The sequence below is a fragment of the Giraffa tippelskirchi genome, chromosome 1 (assembly GCF_054371585.1).
Source record: "Giraffa tippelskirchi isolate mGirTip1 chromosome 1, T2T-mGirTip1v1.2.pri, whole genome shotgun sequence".
NCBI classification, from domain to species: domain Eukaryota; kingdom Metazoa; phylum Chordata; class Mammalia; order Artiodactyla; family Giraffidae; genus Giraffa; species Giraffa tippelskirchi.
The window spans coordinates 134,175,504-134,195,737 of record NC_137275.1 but is presented as its reverse complement, the minus strand read 5'-3'; the positions used below and the strand labels follow the sequence as shown (position 1 = coordinate 134,195,737).

Below are 20,234 nucleotides of genomic sequence, written 5' to 3'. Positions count from 1 at the left end.
GGCTTTTGGTTTTTATATTTGGTATAAACACCCCTGAATGATCAGTAAAAACTAAAGCTATAAAAGACTGCAGGATTGCCATTGTGATATGATTATCCATATGTAAAAATGAAATTTAAAAGCCTTCTCACTCTTTGAAAACAACATACATTTTGAGTTCATGTATATGGACTTTGACATAAACAGAGCCCTCTTTATATTGGGAGACAGAGGGGAATGCTTGATCTTCTATGAATCTTTATTGGTTAAGACTGAAAATTTGACATTATAAAGACATTCTCCTTGAGCAAACTAGTTGAGATTATGTAACAGCAAAAACTGCTATATATTCAGCCTAGATAAGAACATACTTGCTACTTAATTGGACATCAGCATGCAAAGAAAAATGAATCTGGACAGAGATCTTACACCTTTCACAAAAATTAACTAAAATGGATTATAGATGAAAACCACAAAAAATATAACTGCTATGAGATAATAAAGACAGAAACCTAGATAAACTTGGGTATGGCAATGACTTTTTAGATACAGCATCAAAAGTATAATCCACAATAGAAATAACTGATAAATTGTACTTCATTAAAATTAAAAACTCTGCCCTATGTAAAACCAAGGAAAGAGAATAAATAAGCTATAGACTGGAAAAAAGTAAAGTTACAAAGACACATCTGATAAGGGTAGTTATTAGAAACATATAAAAGACTCTTAAAGCTTAACAACAAGGATACAACCCAATCTAAAAAAAGGGGAGGGGGGCAAAGACCTTAACAGACACCTCACTAAAGAAGATCTATGGGTGGCAAATAAGCATATGAAAAGATGATATATGTGTCATCAAGACATTTCAAAATAAAGCATCAGTGAAATACCATTACCTACCTATTAGGATGGCCAAACACCAGAACACTGACAACACCCCATTGCTACTTGTGGAGCAGCAGGATCTCTCACTCATTGCTGTGGAAATTCAAAATAATACAGTCACTTTGGAAGGCAGTTTGGTAATTTCTTGCAGAACTACATACACTTAACATAGGATCTAGCAATCAAACTCTTGTGTATTCACACAAAGCAGTTGAAAATATGTCTACACAAAAACCTGTACAATGATGTTTATAGTGATTTTAGTAATTCATTGATAATCACAAAAACTTGGAAGCTACTAAGATGGCCTCCATCTTATTTATTTATTTATCCTAAATAAATGGATAAATACTGCAAAAAGTATTTATTTATTTATTCAGATACTGCAAAAGTATTCAGTGCTGAAAATAAAATGAGCTATCAAGGCACGAGAAGATATGGGGGGATTTTAAACGCACATTACTAAGTGAAAGGAGGCTGTCTGAAAGGGCTACATACGTTTGACTCTATTTACATATTTTAGAAAAGGGAAAACTATGGAAATAGTACAGAAAGAGATATATGGTTCCCTGGAGTAAGGGATGAACAGAGCGAGCATAGAGGATTTTTAGAGCAGTAAAAATACTCAGTATGATACCATATTGATGTCATATTACATTTGTTAAAACTCAGAGAAGGTACAACAATAAGAGTGATACATAATGTAAACTATGGACTTTGGGTGATTATGATATGTCCACGTAGGGTTGTAGAAGGAAATGGCAACCCACTCCAGTATTCTTGCCTGGAGAATCCCAGGGACAGAGGAGCCTGGTGGGCTGCCATCTATGGGGTCGCACAGAGTTGGTTGCCATTGATGCGACTTAACGGCAGCAGCAGCATGTAGAGTTACCCACTGTAACCAACGTTCTACTCTGGTGAGGGAGGTTGATAATTGGGGAAGCTGTGAATATGTAGGAGCTGGGATTATTTGGTAAATCTCCATGCTTTCCCCTTAATTTTCCTGTGAACTTTAAATAGTTCTGGAAACAAGAAAATCAATAAAATGTTTTAAAATAAATATAACATCTGACTTGGAAATATGCTTCCTTCAGAAGGGTGATAAAGTGTTCTTATTTTAGTTCAACCCAGTTGAAACTGAGAATTTCTATAGGTTTATTGTGAATTACCGCTTCTAAGAAGGAACTGATAACTGTGTGCTTATCCTTATGGTTACATTTCCACTGCTGCTTGTCTTGTAAATAATTTATTTGTTCACACTTTGCAACTAAATTATTCTAGCTGCCTGCCTCCTTTTCCTTCAACAAGTCCTGAGCATTACTTGTTTTATAACACCTCTTTAGTCTCATCACTTCCACTTCCAAAATCTATTGCCTTTAAAATAAAGACTGTCAGTTCTCTGTTGTGACATTAACTGATCTAACTCCCCTTTTTGTAGACCAATCTTTAGCAAAACTGTCAGTCACACTGTGGCACTGACCTTTATACATTTATACCTCAATACATTTGCCTATGTCAATCCCTATTTTGCTTTTATACCCACATTATCCCAAGTTTCACCTTCAAATTCTGTATGTGTTTTATGGACTGGCTCATATTTAGAGACTGGCACCTTCTCCATGAAACCTCTTATTATCACTTTAGGTGAAAATGACTTCTTCCTTTTCTTTAATTTCTGAATTCTCACAACTATTCCAGTAGACCCTGGGCATCATATCTACTATACATTTCTTACAGTTATTTAACTGATATTTTCTCCCTATGTCATAAAGTCCTTTAAGACAGAGACTGTGTTGTAAGTTCCTTGAAGATTCCTTATAGATTAAAACTAAAGATTATCACATCTACAAGGATGGCTTGAATATAATAACTACTATATATTTGTTTGACAAGTATCTCTAAAATTGTGATTTAGTAATTTCACATTATGGGAGGTTTATTTGGCTCTGAACAAGGCAGAAAAATTACAGATGTGATTTTAATAGGCCATATACTTTCAAGGATTTCGTTCGAGCAAGTGAGTCAAATTAAAGTCAAATTAACAATAAAATAAGATGCTGATTGATACTGATAAACTGTAGATGCATAAACAAAGAGAGATTTTACTAAATCATGGTACCATAGGTGTTGATGCCTGACTTGAATAAAGTTGAAGATAATCAGGAAAATACACCATATAAAACATTCCAAGAAGGAAGTAAACAAACATGAAATTATATCAACAATGACATGCAAAATTCATGTGCAGAAAGGGCTGGAAATGAAACACCTGGAAAGTAAGTAGTGGCCTCCAAATTATAGAATCTGGTCCAAAACTACAGTTCTGAAAGGCAAAATCCTAGATATCCAGCCCCCTCATCCGATATTAATGTACAAGTCGGTCCTTTTGTCAAAAGTTACAAGTCATAATTCTTCCTTCATCTTTTGCATTTTTCCTCAATCATATTTCTAACTGACTGGAGAAAAATTATATTCTTTTGTTATCAAAGCTTCAGATTAATATTTTGTCCAGTATTAAAACCCATGTATAAACTTAATATTTAACTTAATATATAAATTAATATATACATTTAATGTTTATTAATCAATAAAGCAAGTTCTTTGCGACCTCATGGACTGTAGCCCGCCAGGCTCCTCTGTTTATGGGGATTCTCCAGGCAAGACTATTGGAGTGGGTTACCATGCCCTCCTCCAGGGGATCTTCTCAACCCAGGATTGAACCCAGGTCTCCCACATTGCAGGTGCATTCTTCACCATCTCAGCCACAAGGGAAGCCCAAGAATACTGGAGTGGGTAGCCTATCCCTTCTCTAGGAGATCTTCCTGACCCAGGAATCCAACCTGGGTCTCCTGCATTGCAGGTGGATTCTTTACCAGCTGAGCTACCAGGGAAGCACAGTCAATACAGCAATCTAGGAAAATGCAAGAGCCCTAGTTGTCGAGATTCAGGAAGAATTCAGAGTATGCATGATAGAATAAGCATTGAAACATGTATATTACCACATGTAAAATAGATGACCAGTGCAAGTTCAATGCATTAAGCAGGACACTCAAAGCTGGTGCTCTGGGACAACCCAGAGAGATGAGGTGGGGACAGAGGTGGGCGGGGGGTTCAGGATGGGGGGACACATGTGCACCCGTTGCTGATTCAAGTCAATGTATGGCAAAAACCACCTCAATATTGTAAAGTAATTAGCCTCCAATTAAAAAAAAAAAAAAAAAAGATATGGCTTGACTAAGAACACTGATATTTTGGCCAAATAAAGATGTTAGGTGAAGGACCACATTTCATGAATAGTACACTTTGCTTCCTTGTAATTTTAGTGGATTGTCCCACTAAAATCTGTATGAAGAAAGCATGCCAGAACAGTTATAAGAAACTGCATAAAAAGTAAGTCATGACAATTGGCATGTATGCAGTTTGGCCACTTTCAAGGAAAGAATAGGAGATGGGCATTTTTGCCTGCTCCCTCTATGCTGAGCTCATGGGGAATAGCCAAGGTGAGTGCTTTTAGGCTGTTAGGAATTGCTTCTTCATGTAGTTGGTGGCTTTCAGAGCTATACATTTTGGGGGGCCTATCACTTTGGTGGGAGTCTACAAGTTGGAGGTGTTATATTGTGGTCCAAATGTTTTGCTCCTCAGGGAGAAGATGAAAATTGGGGATTCCCTTTCTATTGTATGCCAGTGTTCTGGGGTGGGGTTTAAGGTGAGAGTGTATCTCAGCTTTTCATACCATTTTAATATGTGCATGTTTTTATTTGTCCCTTGTGTAGTAGGTGGTCATCTAGTTTCTGGATTTCCCTGCAGAAATTGCTCCAAGTGCAGCTGTACCTTCCAAGTGCACTCCTGGGAGTTCATTAAAGTTCTGGAGCCTCCTATATTGCCATTGTGGTTGACTCATTCATTCGTTTATTTACTTTGGATGTGCCAGGCCTTGGTTGTAGCATATAAGATCCAGTTTCCTGACCAAGGATCGAATCTGGGCCCCCTGCATTGGGAGCGTGGAGTTGTAGCCACTGAACCATCAGAGAAGTCCCCCTACTCATTTTTCAACCTAAACAAACATGATTGTTAAATTCCAGTTCTGTCATAGATTATCAGGCTTCTCAGGTGGTGCTAATGGTAAAGAATCTGCCTGTCCATGCAGGATATGCAAGAGATGCGAGTTTGATCCCTGGGTAAGGAAGATCCCCTGGAGTAGGAAATGGCAACTCACTCCAGTATCCTTGCCTGGAGAATCCCTTGGACAGAGGAGCTTGGTGGGATACACAGTCCATTGGGCTACAGAGTTGGGCATGACTGAGCAACTGAATGCCACACTCACGTGGATTCTAAGAATATTAATCAACCTTTCTAATACTCAGTTATTTCATCTACAATCATAGGAAAAAAAGTACCCCCAACAAAAAAATTCCTATGGTTATTTGAAGAGTAAATGAGATAATATAAAAGAGAGAGAAGTTTCTGACATTTAGTAAGTGTTAAATAGATGTCATGATGATTATTAGTATTTTAATATGTTCTTTACTTCCAAATGTACATTTTCTGAGTTTCATCTCAGAATATTTTCTTTGAAATTTTTATAGAAAATGTTTATTTTACCCTTAATTTTTTCTAATAGTTTCTATTATTTTAATATAATATCTCATATCTTTTAAAATTCTCTCTACCTATCTTTCATTAACATCAGATTTTTCAAGTTGACATTTCTAGAGTTATCATAAATATTTGCTCTTAAACTCTTTTTTTAACAAAAATTACAGTTATATTTATAATGAATACAAAAAATGGAAAAACTGGCCATGCTGTATATAAAATTAATCTTTAAGTTAATTTGAGATGACTAAATGCCATCCTTCAGATGTCTAATCTTCATAAACTTTGAAAAATATAATTTAAAATTAGTTGAAAATACAGCTGTATTATTTCTGTGTTAGAAAATATAAAAATTAGGCAAACCAGCAAAAACTATGCTTGTGTTCTATAAAAATAATTTATTTTCTTGTAAATTTTATTTTCATATGCATAACCACTGTGATCAATTTTGTTTGGCAATTGCTTTCCAGTCAATGGATGCTAACATGAAGAGCTAAGAAAGTTTAACATGGTCAGAATATACACAGAAATAATTAGAGGTAACAGATTGTAATAACCTTGAGTATATGGTCTTAGATTACAATATAAGATGTTTCCCTTATATTTCATATTTTTAAATGATGAAAGGACATGATCAATTTTTTTTTCTGTTTGAGTAATGTCAATATTATAGCAATCATATTTTTGCACACCTTGCTGTTCTAACTTTTTGGGAATTGGACCAATCAATGCATTAATTGTATTGTGTTACTTTATTATCAGCATTTTATGTTTTGATGTGTTAATTAGAGGAGGAAAAAAAAGAGGAGTGGACTAAGGAAATTGAAGTAATTGGAGACTCTTGGATTAACATCTTATTTTATTCACCTCAGTATATCCTCTATGACAAATATACAGGGCTATACATCCAGAGAACTGTTTGATTTCAGCATAGTTTAGTGAAAATTCTTTATATCTATTTCTTTGTATCAGTGAATATTCATTCAGAAAATGAATTTTCAGCAGTCAAAAAATAACATGTTGCTATTTAATAACAGTCAATCAACCTATCATAGTGGAAAGTCAGTTTAAGAAAAATATTTCATGGCAAATGACACCACTAAAGATGAATAATAATGACAAATTAAAAGGCTTAATGAGAACTAAGCACTGCATACCCTCAAACCTCTAGAACTATAATCACATGCTAAGAAATTAATCAGAATGCACTTGTTATTTTACAACAGACATTTAAAATATGACAAATTGAAACATACACTATATGACTTTCCTACAGATCTAATGAAACATCAACAAGGGATGGTACAATGGTGAACAATGAAATACGCTCACAACACAAAAAAGTGGAAAAGGGCAATTGAACCTCTGATGTAGATTCTATGCCCTAAGTAGGTATATATCCCACATGAAGTAATTATATAGTACTATAAGGTACACACATATTTCATATAATAAAGTTCATAAGGTGCTATAATAGAGAGAAAGGAAGGCCGGAAAAGAAAAAGAGAAGTTGAAAACATTTCACATTCAGATAAATACTATCTGTAAGAAATTAATTTAACAGCATACAATAACTCTTTATAAATAATATTTTCCAATTCTCATACCAAGGTATCCCAATAAGTAGTGTTACCTAATGCTACAATCTTTTATTCATCCACAATGCCCCAATGATAACCTTATTTTCCCTAAAATAAGACAAATTCTTAGGACTTGAGTTTGTCCTGAGCCAGGGAAAATAGAGATAGGACAAGAAAACTGAGTTGCCGCCAGACAGTAAGAACACCTTCAGGGATGCAATGGGGTCAGCTGAAAGGAGCCTCCCTAAATAAGGTATGATCATCTAAAATTAAGTAAGAAAACAATAATTCTTTGAAAAACCATGAATATATGATGATACTCAAGATATGTTAAAGAATAGGTATATTCTCATATTTCAGATATTTCTAGAAATTGCTGAATATGGTATATTCAAGTTAAGTGCTTATCTCATTGTAGCCAATGTTTAAATCTCATCATACTTAGCTGATGGCAAGTGACTAGTTCTTCTTCTAAATGGGATAGCAAAAATGTTAGTAGGTGAAATCAATCAATCAAACAAAAAAGTTGAGGACAGTGTAAAGAGTTATATTGAATTTTTTATACCCATGCAAATATGTTTCTCCAATTATTGGCTTTCACATTAGAAAAATTACACCTTTAAAATTTTACCTGATGAGTTTCTTTTTTTTTTCCACCTGATACTTTGCTCACCTGATGTGAAGAGCTGACTCATTGGAAAAGACCCTGATACTGGGAAAGACTGAGGGCAGGAGGAGAAAGTGGTAACAGAAGATAAGATGGTTGGATGGCATCACTGACTTAATGGACATGAGTTTGAGCAAACTTTGGGAGGTAGAGAAGGATAGGGAAATAGGGTGTGCTAGAGTCCATGGGACTTAGTAAGTGAACAACAGTTCCAAATTAGACTGGATAAATGTTGATGTGAATAAAGGGATTTTACTCAGCACCCCCCTGACATACTCTCTCCACACACAATCAACCTCTACCACTCCCAACATAAATATAAATATACATACACACATTTAGCAAGAGTATACAGGAAAATTGTATGATATGAAAAGGGATGTGAAATAACTCAGGCTGAAAGAAAATTTATTCCTTGAAAAGTTGCACTGTATAAAAAATAGTAAAATCAAGTCTGGGTAGAATCTTCCTGGAAGTTATACCGATATTCAAAAGATAAGCATAGGCCATTAACTGCAGTATAAAATCAAAGTTGCCAAAGCAGGTATGAGATGGCTACTATGCTTCACTTCACTAAAAGAATGTACTTGTAACCCTGTGATGAAGAAATTAGTATATAATTGAAAGCTTTATGTATTTTATGTTAGTAATATAAATCCAGTAATGGATTTTTGGTCATTGCCTGTGTGTATATACCTGTTTAAAGTTGAATTGAATGGTTAAATTAATCTATTACACAATTTACAATTATAGTTTATCACACTTACAAGCACTGCCCAAGTACACAGGAATATTTTGCTCATATAATCTATATACTACCTTGTTAGATGATCAAAGTGATTAAGATAATCAGAAAAATTAAATTTTGATCGTAGATTAATGTTTAAGTGAATTTGCTTAAGTATGTAAATAGAGGTAAATTTTAAGCAGATTTTAATCTTGCAAATCTATAAGCTACTTGAACATAAATTGAAACCAAGTAAAATGACTAACTACATTTTATATAATTGCTAGATTTAAAAAATCTTAGAGGCTCAAGAAAAATAATTAAAATATTTTAAAATATAATAACTGAAATATTAACTTAAAAAGTAATTGAAACTATTTCTTACTGTGTAAAAATACTCTCCTTAGACATTAAAAAAAAGGCCAAACTTAAATTACATACCTTTTACATTTGCTATAAGATTTACTTTATTCATGTTGAAGTAGCTTTAGGATGCTCAACAATTTTTAAAAAAAATCTTGAGTTTCTAATTGTGAAATTCTGTCAACTGAAATCTTCCACATTCATATTCTACAACTAAGAACATACTTAGGTAACTATGAGATAAAGATTACAACCTACTTCTGAACCAAACTAAGAGTGAAATGAAACGAGAAAGATAAAATAAGTTGAATATAATTAGTCTTATTAATACAGCTATGTTTAGACTGTATAGATATACACTATATATATAAATCCCTTATATGTGTAAAGGGATATATAAATATATATATATATATATATATATATATATAAATCCCTTATATAACTAGACGTGCTTAGTTGCTAAGTCGTGTCCGACTCTTTGTGACCCCATGGTCTATAGCTCGCCAGGCTCCTCGGTCCATGGGGATTCTCCAGGCCAAAATACTCGAGTGAGTTGTCATGCTCTCATCCAAGGGATCTTCCCAACCCAGGGATTGAACCCACGTTTCCCACATTGCAGGTGGATTCTTTACCATCTGAGCCATCAGGGAAACCCATATAACTAGATGAAGTAAAACCAAATATTTTTTAGCTATTTCAGGAAAGAAAAAAATAAATTTAAAAAGCATATTATTTCATTTTTATAATTGAGATACCTGAAACGTCAAAATTGATATATTCTAGTGATTTCAAGATTAATCAAAGTATTTCTACATCATTCTAAGAGGAATATAATTAATTCCTCTCCTTTTTCCCTCCCTTCCTCTATACTTTTCTTTCTCTTTCCTTCTTTCTCTCTTTGCTTTTCTCCTTTCTTTCGCTTCCATCATTCCTTCCTTCCAATGACCATTTCACTTTCCAAATATACAAGATTAGGGTAGTTAAGGTTTATTTTGCAGCTGTTATGCACCAAGGGATATTATTTCTCTAACCACTGGTTTTCCATTGGAAAAATCACATCTTTTAAATTTTGAATGCTTTATCTGATGGAATTATTTTTTTACCTTGTATAATTTAGGAAGTAAATAGCCCACTAAAAATTGGTTGAACAGTACTTCTCTGGTGGCACAGTGCATAGGAATCTGCCTGCCAATACAGGAGACACGGGTTCGAACCCTAGTCTGGGAAGATTCCACATGCTGCAGAGCAACTAAGCCAATATGCCACAAATACAGAGCCTGTGTGTTGCAACTACTGAAGCCCTCACACCCTACAGCCCGCACAGCACAACAGTTGAACCCATGCACCTAGAGTCTGTGCTCTGCAGCCAAGAAGCCGTGTCAATGAGCAGCCCATGCACCGCGGCCAAGAGTAACCCCCACTCACTGCAACGAGAGAAAGCCCGCACAGAGCAACGAAGACCCAGCACAGCCAAATATACATTTAAAATTGAGGTTGAATGAATTATTTTACTCAACTCCTTGTAAATACATACAAATCAGAAGGAAAAATAAAAACTATTTTATTGATATGAGACAAATATAAATCCTAGATAGAAAGGAGTATACCACTTCAGATTTTAAGCAATGTAGTAACATCAACTGATTTATTTCAAAAGGCCAATTCAGTGATACTCTGATTGTTGCAGTGATGCCTAGATAACTGGTCAGACAACTGGAAAGAGAGGGCATAGCATTTTAGAGAATCAATTCACCGGTCTGGAATAACCTTATAGGCTGCCTATCATTAGGCTTCCTAACTGAAAGAGAATTTAGAGAAATTCCTTTTAGAATGAAAAATAAGTAAGGTATATTAGCATATCATTTTATATACTTTGATCATCTTTCCTGCACCTGCCCAGTATAGGGTCAAATGATAGAAGAAGGATTTTCTTGAGACAATAAGCCACATGAGAATCTGTAGACTGATTCAGTTGAGTTCCCTTTTGCTTTCCCTCTCCTCTCAAACTCTTTAACAGCTTATAAGGGAACCCACATGAACTAATCCATAAAAACTTCAGAAACTAAAGTTTTAAGTTAGGCGTGTATTAAGGTATTGTTTCTCAGTTTCAAGCCCATAGTGTCAACATTCCGCTTTGTGAGTAGAGGACAGAACTCTGAAAAAAACATCTTTTGCCAGCTAACTTGTTTAGCCTCTACCAGCAGGAGTCGGTGCTTGATTCCAGTCTGCAGTATTTCCAACACTCAGAACCAGACCCAGTACATGCTGTCAGAAATATTTCATTGTCAGGGGTCTGATTTTCAGCCCCACAGAGAATTTTCTCCAGCTTCAGAGACATCTGTAGTGAGGAAGCAGCATCTCCTTCAAATGGGACCAAGTTCCAGTTTTCTGGATGCTCTCCCCAAAACATTTATGTTTTAATAATTCCCATCTCTTTTCTTTGTCCCCATCACCCTAAGGGAATGACTATTTTTCTGCAGTGGCTTTTACTATAATATCTTATTGTTTAATTTCTATATTTTAAGATCTTCAACTAATAACAATTCTTTATAGCAAATTATCTCTATAGTATAATAACTGACATGATTATATCTCTTGACCAGACCTTGGCTAATATACCATGAATTAAAAGTTTATTTCCACAAATTCTCATATTCCCTATATCTGCCCTAATAGATTTTTCTTTATATCTCTAGTTGAGGAACTGTATTTTCTCCTTGTTATTTTTTCTAATGTCTCCTACTACTAAAATATACATTTCAAGGACATAGACATTTTTGTATGCTATGGTCACTGCTATATCAATAGTGACTAGAACATTAACAAAAGTAAATAAGCAATAAGCATGTATTGTGTAAATAAATAAATGCACATGCTATACAATTTAATCAATATAGAAAACTATGAAGAAACAAGTAGAAAAAGCTACCTTAAATTTCTGACTGGGAAACTAAGCATCATTAACCTTTAGAAAGCATCATTCTTAGACACCCATGTATAAGAACCATTGATAAAAATCCATTTAGATAGAAAGCACTTAGTAAAATGGAATAAAAGTATAAGAGTATCTTTAGAAAATATTAAATTCATTTTAACATAACTAAAGAAACACAAACTAAAGTAAAAAAGATAGAATTACTGAATATGAGGTAAATGTTTATTATGTGAAATATTTGTTCTTAAAAAAAAAAAGGTTGAAAACTGGCAAGCAGATTGCACGAAGAATTTGTTCTACTGACCTTTCTATGTGTACACAGTTACAAACTTCTAAAATAAGCATATGGACTCCTCATAGTTCCACCCTCTCCCAGTTGTCATAAATCCAATTACTCTATCCCTCTTATTACATGCTTGGAATCTGGTAGTATTTGCCTGTCTGACTCCTGTTTAAAGACCTTTACAAAATTAATGGAAAGGTGGTTTCATGGACACCTGAAGCCTTTATTATTTAATAAATGTATCAGGAAAAGAACTGAAATGTATTGCTCTTTAGAAATTAAACCTATAAGAGTTGTCTCTATAATCCTATCAATACAACAAAATACAGCTGGTTTGCTACAGCTACCCAGAAAAAATGATTCATTTTCTCAAATTTCCTTAGCAGAGACATGCTTTGGGGTTACAATAAAAGTAAAATTTATTTTTAAAAACATATCTTAAAAATTACTTCCCACAATACTAATATGCCAGACATAACCATGTTTACAATTCTGTTCTTCAGTTCAGTTACGGATTGAATATTAACTATATGCCAATCTCTGTATTAGGAACAGGAAATGCCAAGTACTATATGAATGTGTCTTGGCCCTCAAAGAAGTATGTTTTGAGATCTTATGTATTAACAGAACAATCTAAAATAGACATAGAGTCTGAGACTCCTTTGATAAGGCTATGCTATAATCATTCTATTTAATATAGAGTGGATAGGCTAAACAGTCCACAAACATCTTTTTCTCCTAAAAACAAAACAACAACAAAAAGAACTATAGCAAATTCTGTTTGGCAACTAGGTTGTTGGGTAACTGTCAGTCTATCAATCTATTCTATCTCATTTTTGTTACAAGAAAGAAAGAAGGTGAATAGAAACATTGAAACTACTTGATTAAGGCAAACTCTATCAAGTCACTAAATATATCCATATACATTCAAAGTGTATATCCAAGGATTTTCAATGTATAATCTAAGACAAACTGAAGGAAAAAAAAAAAAAAAAAGCGAGGGACAGGGGGTGTTACTCAGACATGCTTTCATACCCTCTCTCAGTCACTAGTCGGTGTTGGGGGAAGATTGGTGTTAAGTTGTGAGCACCCTCCTTCTTGTGTTCTCCGTGGATCAAGAAGTCTTTTATACATCAGCTCAGAGATTTCAGGAGAGGGCACAGTATAGTTCTGCTAACATCTACCACTGTAGCAGAGGTAAGAGATTGGGAAAAGTGCAGCCTATTTGAACTAAGTTTCTTGATTTTGTTTTTAAATTTAAAATCAATTTCTAGCCAATCATTGTAACTCCACAGTTATCATTACTGAATTAGAAGGCCTTCTGGTGGTCCAGTGGTTTAGAGTCCACTGGCCAATGCAGTGGACACTAGTTTGATCCTTGGTCCAGGAAGATTCCACATGTGTCAGGGAAACTAAGCCCATGCATCCCAACTACTGAGCATGCAATCTAGACCCTGGAAACCACAACTTCTGAGCCCATGTAGGGCAGCTACTGAAGATCAAGTGCCCTAGAGCCTGTGCTCCACAGGAGAAGCCACCACATTGAGAAGCTCATGGCCCCCAACGGGAGTAGACTCTACTCGCCATAACTAGAGGAAGCCTGCATGCAGCAACAAAGACTCAGTGCAGCCAAAAATAAAATAATTATTTCCTTTTTTAAAAAAGGTCTCAGACATCAAGATATTAACATTTCATTTAAAATCATTATGAAAACTTGTGGGCAAGTTAACTATGGAATCAAGTTAACTAGTAAACATTTGGTGATACTTAGGAAAGAAAAAGGAGAAGGCAATGGCATCCCACTCCAGTACTCTTGCCTGGAAAATCCCATGGGTGGAGGAGCCTGGTAGGCTACAGTCCATGGGGTCGCTAAGAGTCGGATACGACTGAGCGACTTCACTTTAACTTTTCCCATTCATGCACTGGAGAAGGAAATGGCAACCCACTCCAGTATTCTTGCCTGGAGAATCCCAGGGACGGTGGAGCCTGGTGGGCTGCCGTCTATGGGGTCGCACAGAGTCGGACACGACTGAAGCGACTTAGCAGCAGCAGCAGCAGCAGCAGTAGCAGCAGGAAAGAAAAAAAGAGTCAATGTTTACAGAGTAACTATTTAATGTTGAGTCCGATCTAAGTTCTTTACATATATTTTGGTTTGTTTACTGATTACAACAATGTTGATTTTATGAGTGTTATTCTTATCTCAAATTTTATATCAAAAAATCAAAATGTGAATTTTAGCTAAATTTCCCAAAGACTCAAGATGTAATGGAGTTGGGATTAAAATTAAGGTCAGACTGGAAGCCCAGTCCATGAATTTCACATTCTTGTTTGCCCAGCTATAAAATTAGGAAAAATATCTCTTAGGTTTTTTCAGCTCTGAAACACTGATTCCTATTAAAATAATATATCAGATGAATATCAGTAAGGTTCTTTACATTTTTCCTATTATTAGCAGGTTGATTTATTCATATCTTTAAGTACAGATCTAGAAGAGTAGATCATTAATTGGACTGAAAAAGGACATAGATTTCTTTTACATTCCCCTTCAGATTCTTGAACATATTTTTACATATTAGTGAACAAAGAAATAGGGCAGTAGATAGAGCTTTAACCAAGTTTGTCTCTACAATCTCCTTTTTATGAAGGATCCTATGCTACCTACAATGTAAACATTCATATAACTGCCTGGAAGGCTAGGCAACAAATGATGTCTTCAACAGCTAGAGACATAACTGCATCATTTCTTCATTTCCTTTTTCTGTATATTTCACCCGTGAAGGTGTATGGCTGATCTCCTACCTATAAAATAAGCTGGAAAACTCTTAAGAAAGTTTTTTCCCTGTTTTTCATTTTCTCTTAACCAAAAGTTACTTGTGGTGTCAGAGAGGCCTAATATACAGTTCATGAAAAGTGAAACTGAAAGTGTCAGTTGCTCAGTCGCATCTGACTTTTGGGGACCCCATGGACTGTAGCCTGCCAGGGTCCTCTATCCATAGGATCTCCAAGCAAGAATACTGGAGTGGGTAATCATTCCCTTCTCTGGAGGATCTTTCTGACCCAGGGATCAAACCTGGTTCTCCTGCATTGAAGGCAGATTCTTTACCACCTGAGCCACCTTAATATCAGTGTATTATTATTGTTTGGTATTTGTTTCCAGAGTTTTTGGCACCAGAAAATCTTAAACACACACACATATACATGCACAAGACAATTTAGCCTGAGGGAATTTTTGTTTACTAGGTTTCTGGTGTACAATTAAAATGAAAACAACCTGCTAAAACAAGTTCACATTGCTGATTTCAATCTGCCTCAACAGCAACCATCTGTTAAGGTAAAACACACTGCTGCTCTCAGCAGTGCACGTCTTTACCTAATGCCTCTGACAACAGAAGGGAAATCTAAATTCCAAAAGAAATTTTCAGTGAGAAATAGGGAAAGTCCTTTGAACAGGTCAACAGTCATTGCTCTAACCTCCTGGCTTGACAATAAACATGTAATATGTTATAGTACTATTTAAAATATGACACTGGAAGAACTTCTTTACTTATTCACAGTTCAAATGGCAATGATTTCCTTAGAAGGCTAAAAAAAAAAAAAAAAAAAAATCCTAGCATTCAGATGTTCTTTATATGTTTCCCAGTATGCTTCTCTTCCTTGCGTTGCTCCATAAGGATATATTGGATTCAGAATCTAAGTTATTTCAAAAGTCCCTAATATCCCCTGGAAAAATATTCTGCTATTTTGTTCATTTCCTCTTTTGGATAATTTTTGCAGTTCTATAGCTCTGTTAATACTTTTCTCCTTGTTTCTGCAATACTGAAAATTTCCAGGTCTGCTCTAATCAATTGTAAATTTCCTTTTGTGGGAATGCTTTTCTGTTTCCTATTTCATAAATACAGGCATTACTCACTCTTTTTTGTGTTGCATTTTCTCCTTAAATACTACCTTGGAGATATTTTTATCCCTTTACTTAACTGTTACAATTAAATTTGTGGCATTATTCCTGACTTGCTTTCTGAGTCCCAATATTTTCAAGTGACAGATATCTCTACCTTATAATAGAACTGATATTGCATTGATCATCTAAATTTAATGACTCACATTTTTCTTCATAAAATGCATGTATGATAATTCATGAAGTACATGTACGATAATTCATTAAGTGCATGTACGATAGTTCCAGAGATAGCTTGATCTCCAGAATAGCTTAAATTGGAACTCTACTCAATACTCTGATAAGCAGATGACACCGCCCTTATGGCAGAAAGTGAAGAAGAACTAAAAAGCCTCTTCATGAAAGTGAGAGAGGAGAGTGAAAAAGCTGGTTTAAAACTCAACGTTCAGAAAACTAAGATCATGGCATCTGGTCCCATGACTTCATGGCAAATAGATGGGGAAACAGCGGAAACAGTGTTAGACTTATTTGTCTGGGCTCCAAAATCACTGCAGATGGTGATTGTAGCCATGAAATTAAAAGACACTTACTCCTTGGAAGGAAAGTTATGACCAACCTAGAAAGCATATTAAAAAGCAGAGACATTACTTTGCCAACAAAGGTCCATCTAGTCAAGGCTATGGTTTTTCCAGTAGTTGTGTATGGATGTGAGAGTTGGACTGTGAAGAAAGCTGAGAGGTGAAGAATTGATGCTTTTGTACTGTGGTGTTGGAGAAGACTCTTGAGAGTCCCTTAGACTGCAAGGATATCCAACCAGTCCAGATTAAAGGAAATCAGCCCTGGGTGTTCATTGGAAGGACTGATGTTGAAGCTGAAACTCCAATACTTTGGCCACCTCATGGGAAGAGCTGACTCATTTGAAAAGACCCTGATGCTGGGAAAGATTGAGGACAAGAGGAGAAGGGGGTGACAGAGGATGAGATGGCTGGATGGCATCACCAACTCGATGCATGAGTTTGGGTAAACTCCGGGAGTTGGTGATGGACAGGGAGGCTTGGCGTGCTGCAATTCATGGGGTCGCAAAGAGTCGGACGCGACTGAACTGAACTGAACTGTGGCTTAAATAACGTAAATGCATTTTCTCCCAGTTGATTAAGCCAGAAGTTTAGGAACAAGGTACCAGCATGATTGGTTTCTCATGAAGGTTTTCTCTGTGGGTTATAGATGGCTGTCTTTTCACTACATCCTCATGTCATGGTGAAAGAGAGAAAGACAAGTCTTTTGATGCCTTCACTTAAAAGAATACTAATCTCACCATGAGGACCCCACCCTATGACCTCATCTCAATATAATTACCTCTCAAAGATTCCTTCCTCCAAATACCATCACAGTAAGGGCAAGGCCTTCAAGATAGGAATTTGGGGGTGGTGCAGTTATGTCTCTAGCAATGTTATTACAGAATTTGTGGTACATGGCTTGATAGACTTTTCCAGCTCTTTCCTTATGCATCATAGGGTCATTTTCTTTGAAAAATACTTTAAGTGCCTGTTCATTTCAGCTTTCAATTTCATTTGCCATAATTCTAAGGTACTCCAGGGTTCTACAGAAAACAATTTGATACTCATCACATAAATTATCAATAATTTTTAATTCATATTTTCATTTTAATAGGAATTACTATACCAGAGTATACAAACTATTGATAAACTATAGTCTATTTATCAATAGATCAAGAAAGGAAGTAAAAGTGAAAGTCACCCAGTTGTGTCCAGCTCTTTGTGATCCCATGGACTACACAGTCCATGGAATTCTCCAGGCCAGAATACTGGAGTGGGTAGGCTTTCCCATCTCCAGGGGATCTTCCCAACCCAGTGATCAAACAGAGGTCTCTCACATTGCAGGTAGATTCTTTACCAGCTGAGCCACAAGGGAAGCCCATTTTCATTTTAATAGGAATTATTACATCAGGGTATACAAACTATTGATAAACTACAGTCAGTTTACCAATAGATCAAATGCTCCATAAATACCAATATGGTCCCTGTTTTGTTGTTGCTTAGTTACTCAGTCATGTCTTACTCTTTGCAACTCCACGCACTGTAGCCCACCAGACTCCTCTGTCCATGATATTTCCCAGGCAAGGATACTGGAGTGGGTTGCCATTTCCTTCTCCATGGGATCTTCCTGACCCAGGGATCAAACCCATGTCTCCTGCATTGGCAGGCACATTCTTTACAGCTGAGCCACCAGGCAAACCCAATATGGATCCTCCTGTGTATATAATTATGCACAAGATACTAAGTAGTGTTTATATTTTAAATCATTCTAGTTTTAAACTGACCTCAGTTCTCCATTATTAAAAATACTTGGGCTTCCAGAGAATAGGCTAATAAATTATCAAGTGTACACACAAAAGATACAAATATAGAAGACAAAAAGGGGAAAAAAAACTTCTTAAACATGCTTTTAACTTACTGTTCTACAGTTCATTTTTTAATTGGATGTTAATCACACAGAATAAAAGTTTGAGTACATCAAGCATGGAAATCCCTTTTATATTTTATTCAAAGACAACACAAAGACATACAGATGTGTTTATACTGAAGAATTTTTATTTGACAAATAAGACCAATAATGTGGTGGTCAGATGAGTTAAAAACTCAGATGAGTTAAAAACAGGAACTGGTATATAGTGATGTTGCTAAGGTTCACATGATTTCTACAAAAATCAGCAATAAAATAGGAAAATATCTCCCCAGGATATTATAATCCAATGTACAGAGTCATAAATGGCAGAAAACGAACATTCTATATGTCAGAGTGGCCTTCAGATAACCTTTAGATATCTATTTTTTAAATATATTTTTCTGCTCTTTTCAAGTTAAGCATTATTATTTAATATTGCAGAGTAGACAAATCTTTTTCATTCATGAGTTCTACAACTGTTTGAAAATAAGACTTAAACAAAAAACATTTGCAAAGTGGAAGTGTTACATAAGTTTCTGTACTTTTATATTTAAATATTAAGTATATAGCAATTATCAAAGCAATTAAAAGCAAACATCCAACTAGAACTACAATTTATATGTAAATATTGCATTATTACATTTCTGAGGTAATTTCTACAGTCCCAAATTCACTATGGGCATTTTTACCTTTGCTCTTTTGCACATTTTTATTTCTTTCTGGAACATTTTTCTGCTCTTGTCTGCCCGATAACTACTTGAATTTTATTAAGAGTGAAGTTTCCTTTTGATTAATTTTGGATATGTCTCAAGTACTGTTTAAGAGAAACTGAAAGTGTTAGTCTCTCAGTCTTGTCCGACTCTTTGCAACCCCATGGACTGCAGCCCGCCAGGCTCCTCTGTCCATGGAATTCTCCAGGCAAGAATAAAGGAGTGGGTTGCCATTCCCTTCTCCAGGGGGTCTTCCCTACCCAGGGATTGAACCCAAGTCTCCTGCATTGCAGGCAGATTCTTTACTGTCTGAGCCACCAAAGGTACTATTTACAGAGATAAAAAGATGAGCATGCTTGCCTCAATAGAAGATAACTCTGTGAAGCAGTTTATGCTAAATTTTACATGAGAATACAATTTTATTCCCTTTTCCTTTCACTATTCTGATGTAATTCTTCAAACAGACTAAAAGCACCCGATTTTTTCCCTCAGGTTCTTTTACTAGGGAGCCTGACCCATTATAGGTTTAATTTATTGTAAACAAGAATTAAATGACCTTTTTTTCCCCCTAGCTCTTTACTGCCTACCCTTGATTCTGGATGCCAGGTCCTTATTATTTATGAGAATTCTGAGTTACAAATTAAGCTCCTTTTTTGGTTTTCTTTTCCCTTCAGCTAGATAAAGATATTATCAATGAAAATAATAATAATAATTATAATTATAAATGATAATGCCTTAAAAATTCCTTCCTATTACTACACTGGTGCTTCAAAAGGCAAAAAAAAAAAAAAGAAAGAAAGATGTGTAGATATGTTAATGCTATTCTCCCAATTTGTCCTACATATCACTTCTCCCTGCCACCCCATGTCCACATGTCCATTCTCTATTCCTTCCCTGCAACTAGGTTCACCATTTTTCTAGATTCCATATATATACATATAAGTGTTTTCCAAACATATTTGCAGGGCAGGGATAGAGGACAGACATGTGGAATATCGTATATAAGTGATATTTGCTTTCTTATTTCTGGCTCACTTTACTCTGTATGACAGACTCTAGCGCCATCCATAAACAGCCAGTGGGAAGCTGCTGTATAAGATATGGAGCTCTCAGCTTGGTGCTCTTTGATGTCCTAGAGAGGTGAG

General features: G+C 35.5%; 1 pseudogene across 2 annotated transcripts in view; it reads right to left on the bottom strand.

The window, feature by feature from the left end:
• Positions 1–20,234, bottom strand: part of LOC145509217 (protein CFDP2 pseudogene) — an 837,797-nt pseudogene that overhangs the window by 451,577 nt on the left and 365,986 nt on the right. For both annotated transcript variants that reach the window (XR_014055918.1, XR_014055919.1), the window contains one exon: positions 880–957. The product of XR_014055918.1 is annotated as a protein CFDP2 pseudogene, transcript variant X1 (transcript). The remainder of the gene's footprint in view (positions 1–879; positions 958–20,234) is intronic.